Source organism: Hirundo rustica, chromosome Z (assembly GCF_015227805.2).
Source record: "Hirundo rustica isolate bHirRus1 chromosome Z, bHirRus1.pri.v3, whole genome shotgun sequence".
Lineage (NCBI taxonomy): Eukaryota > Metazoa > Chordata > Aves > Passeriformes > Hirundinidae > Hirundo > Hirundo rustica.
Genome location: NC_053488.1, coordinates 89995653 through 90004726, shown reverse-complemented (window position 1 = coordinate 90004726; position 9074 = coordinate 89995653).

Genomic DNA, 9074 nt, shown 5'->3' with positions numbered 1-9074 from the left:
CCCTTCCTTCCCTTCCCTTCCCTTCCCTTCCCTTCCCTTCCCTTCCCTTCCCTTCCCTTCCCTTCCCTTCCCTTCCCTTCCCTTCCCTTCCCTTATCAGGCTCAGCACAAACCCCAGCAAGGACAGACACGGAGCTCAGCGATGCCAGAGGGTTTGTGTTTTCCCATATTTGAGGAGCCTGCTCTGCAGTTTTTAGGATGTATCCACAGCCTCACATCACGTCGTGATTTGGCTCCAAGTTGAGCTGAGTGTGTATTATCTCGGCAGACTCATGGTGTGCATCTCCTCCCCATCTAATATATCCCAACATACAGTGAGGGGTTTACAGACAAGATAATGTGTTTTGGCTGCATAAAATAGTTGTGCTATTCCTATAGGAGAAAAATTTAATTTTGCTCTGAATTCCTCTATAACCAGACACCTCCCCATTTATATCCTGAGTAATAAATCAAAGCAACATGAAGTCTTGTGCATGGAACTGAAGTGGTTTCTTAAAGCAAATTTGGCAGGAAATAAGTCATCATCTTTAAAAGCCAGTTCATTCCTCATATACAATACACCACCAACTCTTTACTCAAATCTGTAACCAGGCACATGATTTTGTGAAAGACAGAGAGAAATCCACAAGCCCTAGCAATGCTGTGTGAGATAGGCCATTTGATTCTCTTATCAAAATCACTCATATCTTTGTCAGAGAAATCACCCTGTGAGTGCCCTGGCTCACGGGCTTGCAATGCCCAGGAACTAAAACATCACAAGGGCCATTAGTTTGACTTCATATGAAAATAAGGTTGTGCTGGTATCCATCTTCCCTCTGTGTTTTTCCTCTTTCTTCTTGCCTCCTCAACTGATGTTATTTTTCTCTCATTTTTTTTACCAACTTTCCTTTCTAGTTTCCATTTCTATCATGCAAACTTGCCATGGCAAAGAGATGTAAGCAATGCATAATATATTTGCAGTAATGTATGATTCATTTACTAGCTTTCATAATTAATGTGGCTGTGTTTTACATACACAGTACTTCCTGCATGCATTTTATGATGTGAATGCTCTTCAAAAATCTAATAAAATGTAATCCCTTAAAAACAATAGCACTAGTCCTGCGGTGTGATCTGTGTGCAGTTTTGCAGCAGCTGCAGAAAGAACTTGATGCCAAGTTTCTATTCTAAACACCAATTTTATGCTGCTGCTTTATGCAGCTCCTAATTCTCAAGGTGGAAATTATTATAATTATGTATATTATTATAGTGATACCACAGTTGGTCTGTGTATAATTTGTTTTCATACCCTGAAAACTTTCCAGCCCAAAGAACCTTTCTGTCTGCTCTCTGGAGTTCAATAAAAAATAGAAAATTATGCTGAATTTAAGAAGAAATGTATCAGGCCTATAGAACATCATCTGTAAAATATCAGATAAATAATGCAAACATCTGCACCTCCAAAAAATTCACTCATTTAATGAGGCTGAAAGCACACACAGCTTCATCCTCAGGGCCCCAGAACCCTCTTTCCAAAGGTATTTATACATCTAATTGCCACCAATATCAGCAAAAGTTGGCAACAGCTGGAGAACTCAGGCACTTTATTTAAACATTATTATCTTCCTGGTGAGGATTTGAGGACCCCAAATTAATTTTCTCTCTATGAAGAAGAGAGACAACATGGCCATTTGTGTGCTGTCCCTTGACACGCTGTCCCAGGCGGATGGATTTGGAAGATTTTTGTTTCCTATCTTCATACTAAAAGTGTGTGTAAAATGATTTCCAGCAACAAAATCTACATTTTTTAAGAAGGCAATCTAACATGAATTCATTGCAAACGAAAAATTGATATGAAAAATTGAAATAATTTCCAGTGTAAAGCTAGAAATCCTGTTTTCATCTCTCCAGATACCAGTCCAATGTTTTGCTTGCTTTCCTCCAGCTGAATCCTCCTTAGAGCCAATGGGCATGAATCATCCCAGCTTGGTGGCAGTGTAAGGTTGGGGGATTTACTCTCGTTTAAGCTCTGACCCCCAGATTGGATGAGAGCAGCCAAATCAGGCCCGTGCTGTTCCCACGTTAGAACTGCACACCTGCACAGCACTTCAGCACTGCCTTAGCTGCCAGCAGGTGAGGGGCACCACTGGCTTGAGTAAATTAAGCCTGGACTTGGGTCTGGTGGGATCAGTTTTGCAGGGGATGGTTTGTGTGCAGTAGGAAAATGCAGCATTTCCTGGGTGCTGCTGGTTGGAACAGCAAAGGGACAGCTGCACTTGCAGCATGCCTCCAGTCCACTAGCTTTGCTGCACTTGCATCATCAGGCTTTCTCTGAAGTATTTGACCTAGAGATACTTTTCAAAAGTATTTAAGCTTTGCTTTGGGGCTTTTCTGCGTCCCTCCTGGTGAATGTTTCCCTGCTGGAGCAGCTGCCTGTGCTGTATGGGGAGCTTTGGGTAACCTACAGGTGACTTGTGCAGTGGCTGATGCTGCTCCAAGGTGGGGAGTGTGCATTCCTGGCAGCAGCGCTTGGCAGGGAAAGCTGCCATGCTGTGAGCTGCTTCTCCTTCCAACCCTGACACCAGGGGAAAGGTGGAAAATTTTTCATGTGGAAAAATGAGCTAGAGACCTTACGGCCCAAATCCTGCCTTTTAGAGGAATCAATACTTCTGCTGCAGCTGGGAAGTGAAATCCTGCACTGCAGAGGCACAATTGTGATGCACGGTGCCCCTGTCTAGGGTGAGCATCCTGCACTTTGCATACATGGGGGACACCCAGGGGGACCCCTGGGGGGACACCCACCCCAGTGCACCCTGCCTCCCACTTGGCCACCTCTCACCTTGCCTGCTGCAGGAAGGGCATCACAGCAATAGCAAGGGACATTTGTACAGTGCCGTCCTGGCAACGTGGGAGGAAGCTGTTAAAATGATAATTTCTAAGGTTTTCTAGTTCTGATCATGGAGCTGGATTTTTTTTTTCCCCTGAATTTGAGGAGATTAATTTTAGTGTTGTATTTACTGCTTGGATCTACTGCTGGAGGTTATCGTGTGTTATTTCTTGCCACATCATGGGTCATGGGTTAGTTTTGCATGCTTATTTTTACCATTGGGTTTTAGGAGGGTTTTTGGTTGTTGTTAAAAAAAAAAAAAAAAAAAAAAAAAAAAAAAAAAAAAAAAAAAAAAAAAAAAAGCTAAATTAATTATTTACAGAAGAAAAGCCAGGTAAAGTCAAGTGTATTTCTGCTGTGTGAAGATTCAGGAAATGCAAAGCTATGGAGGGGGAAAGGATCAAGCATTTTGAAACAGCAATATTTAAAAACTGTTTTAAAGTGAATCTTTTCAGTATTGGAGACCCGAAACAGCTTCCTTGGCAGCCTGGTACTGGTGACGCTAAAGCTTTCCTAGCACCTTCATCTGTTTTGCTGAAATTCCATCAGGTGCTTTTGCCACGGGTTCCCTTCTCCTTCTGGCAACAAAGCTGTCGGAGGGCTGCTCCCCTGGGCAAGCAAAGCACCTGTTGTCACGTCTGCGCTGAGCCCCCGAGAGCGGCCAATGCCAGGATCTCTGATTCAAGGCACGCGACAACAGGGACTTTGACTGACACACGAGCAGGGGCCGCCCCCCAGTCCCAGCCTGCCTAGTGCCACATCAGGGCACTGCTCTTCGCTTCCAGGCCCTTTGGTGTCCTAAATGGGTGAGAACGCTCCAGGACACGTGCCCACCCAGGTGGCCTCCTGTCCCCCAAAACCGGCCTCCAGCTGGGAAGTCTCTACCCTTGCAGCCCCCTCCTCTCAGCATGGTTCCTACCCAAGCCCGCAGAGAGCCCCGGCTCCAATTCTGCCCTCCGGCAGTTGGATGAAGTGACACAAAGTCCCCTTTGGCAGAGACTTAGGGAGGGAGGAACAGTGTGAGGCTCTCAGAAAATGCAACAGCAGCTCTGACACTTGTGCGGGGCTCTGCATGATCCCATCTCATGACCCGACACTGCAGCCAGAAGGGCTGAGACCTGCTGAAAGCATCGGTTTTGAGGAGAGTCAAAGAGAAAAGTTTTTCGGGGAAGGGGGAAACGCAGGTCAAAAGGGAGACCTTTCCTCTGCCTGATGCGGAGGAAACAAAACCAACCAAAACAACAAACCAACCAACCAAAACAACAAACCAACCAACCAAACAAAAAAAGGCTAATTTCTGCTCGTATGGAGTGGGGAGCGCGACACGACGGGTGAGGCTGGAAGCCACAGACACCTTTGCCGGGTGAGGAGGCATTGCTGTGGCATTGCCGACAGCATTCCCTGCTCGCCCCCCACTTCCACCGGGGGTCCTGTAATGGGGGTGACTCGGGGGTTGTAGAGCTCTCCAGCCCTGCTGCGGGGGAGCGGGATGGACGCAGGGGCTTTCCACGGATGCGGAGCAACAGCGCGGATGCCCGAGAGCTTCTCCCTGCAGGGCATGGCGTGGCTCCCGGCATCGAAGTGACAGATATTGAACGGATATTATATGTATATTATATATATTTATTTTTTTTTCTCCTGCACCAGTAAGCCACGAGTCCACTTGTACCTGTAATTTTCTTTTCAGGATGGATGTGATGCAGCAGCCGCTGCCGCCTCTGACTTTAACGAGAAATAAAATAGACATAAATGCCCCTATCTACCCCGTTTTTAAGGCAAACAACAAAGTAATTTCGTGTCTCCCGGTACAATCAAATCCGCGCAAGGACCGCGGGAAGACCCCAAAGTCTGGGGAAAAGGTGCAGTCTTTTCCCGCAAACGAGCTGTGCGAAATCTTGTGAGATAAAATGATGGAGGAAGGTGGGGGTCTCTGTAAACAGGTTGAGCATCGGCAGTCTTTATGCTCAGGTCGCCTTGGATGGCGGAGGGGCGTCGGGGATACCCGTCCCTCCCGACTCCCCTTTCTGTGATATTTGACATGGTCACATCAAAGGACTCGCCGGGGGGGATCTGTGCACAACCGAGTCCCTGAAATTTGCAAATTTGCGCCTGGAAAGAGATACAAAACCAGATGATATTGATATATTACTGAACAGAGAAATATTGGATGTGTCTGTACGTGCGCGATGCCAGAGGTTTGCACAGTTTGTCTGGAAACGCCCGGAACTGGAGGCGGGTTTTAATAAAAACCATTTGCCACTTGTCTTCAATTAGGGTCTAGAAATTTAGCAAAAAGAAGAAATGTCTATTTTTTTTCTCACTTGCTGTCGGGATCAAGAGGTAAACGCGGTGCCCTTACAACGATTTCGGGGCTCCACGTTAAAGGAGAGAGGAAATACAGGCGGAATTGTCGCGGTCCGTGTCGGTGTGGCTCATGTCCCGGCACACACCTCGCCGTGCTCTGCCGTTTCTCCGCCCGGAGCCGGACCCCGGCGGGCCGCGGAACTCCCACGGGGGCTCAGGAGCGGCGAGATGGGTACAGCCGGCTCCGGGGCCCCGGGGCTTTGCACCGGGGCTCCCCTCAGCCCGGTGTCGAAAGGGCGAGCACGTTACAAGGTAGGGTGTCCTTACTTCTTTTCGCAGTGCTATCAGGAGAGCCCCGAGCCGCGGGGCTTCTCTTTCCCCGTGGCTGGGCAGCCACGAAACATCCTGTCACCCCTTCCCAGGCAGGTGATGGACACCTCGGAAAGCCAGCCCCCACCACCACCCCCGGCCCCAATATTCCCTGCATCTTCGTGTCCATGACAAATAGAGGCAACGTGAGACAGGAAAAAGGGAGGAGGGAGAGAAAGACACGCACACAATAGCCAGGCAAATTGTTAATAACTCCGGCGTTTGGGGAAGCCGGTACTGTAACTGCGCTCTCATCCGTCACCGCTCCTGAAGTGATAGTAAAAATGCATCTAAACATGCTGCGGTGTGATATATAAAAGCACAGCGGGATGAGCTGCTTTCCAAAAAGGGACTTGGTGATTGGTTATGCCTTGGCATGATTGACAAGAGCTTAGTTTGGTAAAGAGAAGACACGCAAGCTTTCACAGCGGGATTTCTTTTCTAAAATATATCACACTAGCCTTTGAAAAGCGCCGCACACTATAAGGGAAATAAGGTTGCTTTATAGTGCGCTGACATTTCTTTAAAACACAACTAAGATCAAAAAAAGAAATAAAATGTGTTCCAAACACAATGTTTTAATTAGTTTATTCTGTGCATTTGCTTTTATCTGGTGCATGTATCACGAATACCCACCCTTTAATTAAAACAACTGGCTGCCTATACAACACCATAGACAAATGCTTAACTTTCTCCTTTGTAGCTACAAGCAAACTCAATTTACTACGGCTCTCAGAAGAGTTTTTAAAATAAACGTGGACGCCTTGAAAGCTATTGGGGAACGGGCGAAGGTAGCGGGAAATGGCTGTTTCCTGGCTTTGAAAACTTGAGAGGATGTGGAGTGTCGCGGGCAGCTCTGCCCGCAGCCTGCCCGCAGCCCTCACTCGCCGGCCCCGAGGGCTCGCAGCCCAGCCGAGAGAGAGAATTGAAACGCAACGAGGGCACACAGCTGCCTTCGTCTGGGATTCGAAGCCCAAGGGCTGCGTGGGGGCTTTCCATTTGCTTGGTTGCTTTTTGGACTTATCTAGGTTTCTTTCTCTCTCTCTCTCTCTTTTTTCTTTTTTTTTTTTTTTTTTTTTTTTTTTTTTTTTTTTTTTTTAATTTTGGTGAGGTCCTCATCGAAGCCCAGATTGCCGCAAACCCTCTCTCCCCCCGGCACCAGCCGCTCCGGGCTTGTTTATTTGACGCACCTTTTCCACCACAGTCTCCCACGCCTCTGCCCGACAAGGTTCTCGTTACGGAACTGATTCTCCGGGTAGAGGAATAAAAGTCCTTTAAAAGACTTCGACTCCTTCACCCCGTGACAAGCACATCGTTTACAGGCGGGTTAACCGTACCGCGGGGGCCCGTCGCTGCCCCCAGCTCCCCGGGGTGCGCTCCCTGCGCTCCCGCGTCCCGCAGAGCAGGGCCTGGGGGCATTCCGCAGCAAAAATACAGAAGTGAGGGGGTCAGACCCGCGAGGGGACGTCCGTGTGGGGACATTGGCAGCAAGACTGCAGCTGGCTCTGCCCGAAGCCCCGCGGATACAGGCACGGGATGAACCGCCCCGGTGCCAGGTCAGATCCACAGCTGTACGGCGGCATCGCCTGTCCCGAGGAGGAAAAGAACACAAGAGGGATAAGCAGATCACCCAAGGGGCTCGCCGGGGATGTGTCCTGGCCGGAGAGCAGAGGGGAGCTTGGCTCTCTCCCCGACACCTGGGGGAAAAGCCCCGGCCCTTGAGAGGACACTGGCTGGCCGATGCGGCCGGAGAGAGGATGGCGAAAGACGAGCAGTGGGAAATCATCGTTTTAATTGGTTAAAATACTTTAAATCGTTCAACACCTTTGTTCCAACACATCCTCGGGGGGGCGAAATTGTGGCCCTGTCTTCACGGAATGCCGGCCGCGGGAGACACCCTCGGTGTCCGCTACCGCGGGCCCCCTCAGATCCCTGCTCCGCCTGAGCACTGACCGGCTCTGCTCCGGGCAGTCCCGGCCGGGACCACGGGGAGCGGTGACTCCCGCTGCCGACCCTCCAGCTCCGGGCCGCGGCTGTGCCCAGTGCTGGAGGAGAAGAGCTGGAAGCGAGAGGAATCCCCACGCTCGGCCCTGGGACTCCCTGCAACGAGAAGAGGGCTCGAGCCCCGGCACGCCCTGGGGTGTCCCCGCAGCCGCCTCGGGGACCTGCTGCAGGCTGAGGAGGGTCCCCAGGATGGGCTCTAGTCTGCTTCCCCGACACTCGGCATCTTCCCGGGGTAGATCTTCGGCAGCTAGAGACCGCTGTTTAGAGCCCCTAGGGGTGCCGGTTCAAACGAGTCGATTTGCCCCCGGGAAGCGGGTTTGTTGCCGGTGTTCACACCTCCTGTGAGGCCCCGCGGAGATGCGGGCGGGCCCGGGGACGGGCGGGAGCGGAGTTGGTACGGGGACAGAGCCCCATGCCTGCCTGTCCCATATCATCCACCTACCGGGGAGGGTTCGGGAGGCCCGTCCGTGCGCGGGCAGGGGCGCGGGGCAGCGCTCGGAGCCGCGGGGGTCCCGGCGGCCATCGGGACCGACCCGGCCGCTCCGCAGCGCCGCCCCGCGCCGGCCCCGCCGCAGCCGCTCCGCTCATGGGGCCGGCGTTTTGAAGAATTGGGGCGAGGGCTCCTCCCGGGACACCCCCTCCTTGTTCTTTCTTTCACTTTATCCCCATCGGGTCCTCGGAGAATTTCTGCACGTCAAACCCCAACTCAGCACGACCAGGGTCACCCGTCGGGACCTCTCCGTCCCAGCGGTGCTCGCCATTGTGTGGGGAGGGTCTGCGCAGCCTCGCCTGGCTCCCGAAGAAAGGCCCAGGGCAAGAGGGGGCCGCGTATTCCGGGTGCGGGCTCGGAAACAGCCGGGGCGAAAAGGCAGCGGCCTCGGCACGCTGGGGAAGGGGCGGATCTGCCCCGGCAGCTGATGCCAGCCTGGCGACTCCCGGGACCGGGATGCCTCCCCGGAGCCCTGGGCTTGCTGTTGCCCCTCAGGGCTCAGTCACGCAGAAAGGCTGACTAAAGTCTGTGTCCCCCGCAAGAGCGGGACAATAGAGCCACCCTTCGGGTCACAGGTCACCTCCTCGCTGATTGAGATATTCGCCACTTACCCCCACAATCTCTGCTCCTCGGAGGCGTGGGGGGGTTTAAAGGGGATGGCCAGAGGGTGCGGATGCTCTCAGCCGGGCCGGGGTGCCGAGGCCGGGGCTTCCCCCGCTGCCCGCTCGCGGGTCTGCATCGTTCCTCCTACTAATGGCTTAGGGAGGGCTAGGGGAGATGAAGAGTGGGTGGCCTTTCCTGGGGTCACTCCGGTGCGTGGGCACCCCAAGGTGCAGGGAGCCGCCTCAGCACCCCGTGGGGCTGCGACACCCGTTGCTCCCTACTCCTAGGTTTGCCCCGGCCTCATTTGGGACACAGGACACAATTTATTCTGCAGCGCTTGAACCGGTCCTCGTGGTTTTCCCACTCGCTTCCGAGTCCGACGCATATTTCCCAAGCAGCTGAACGGTGATCTTCATTTTAGAGGGGCAACTTCTCCCCA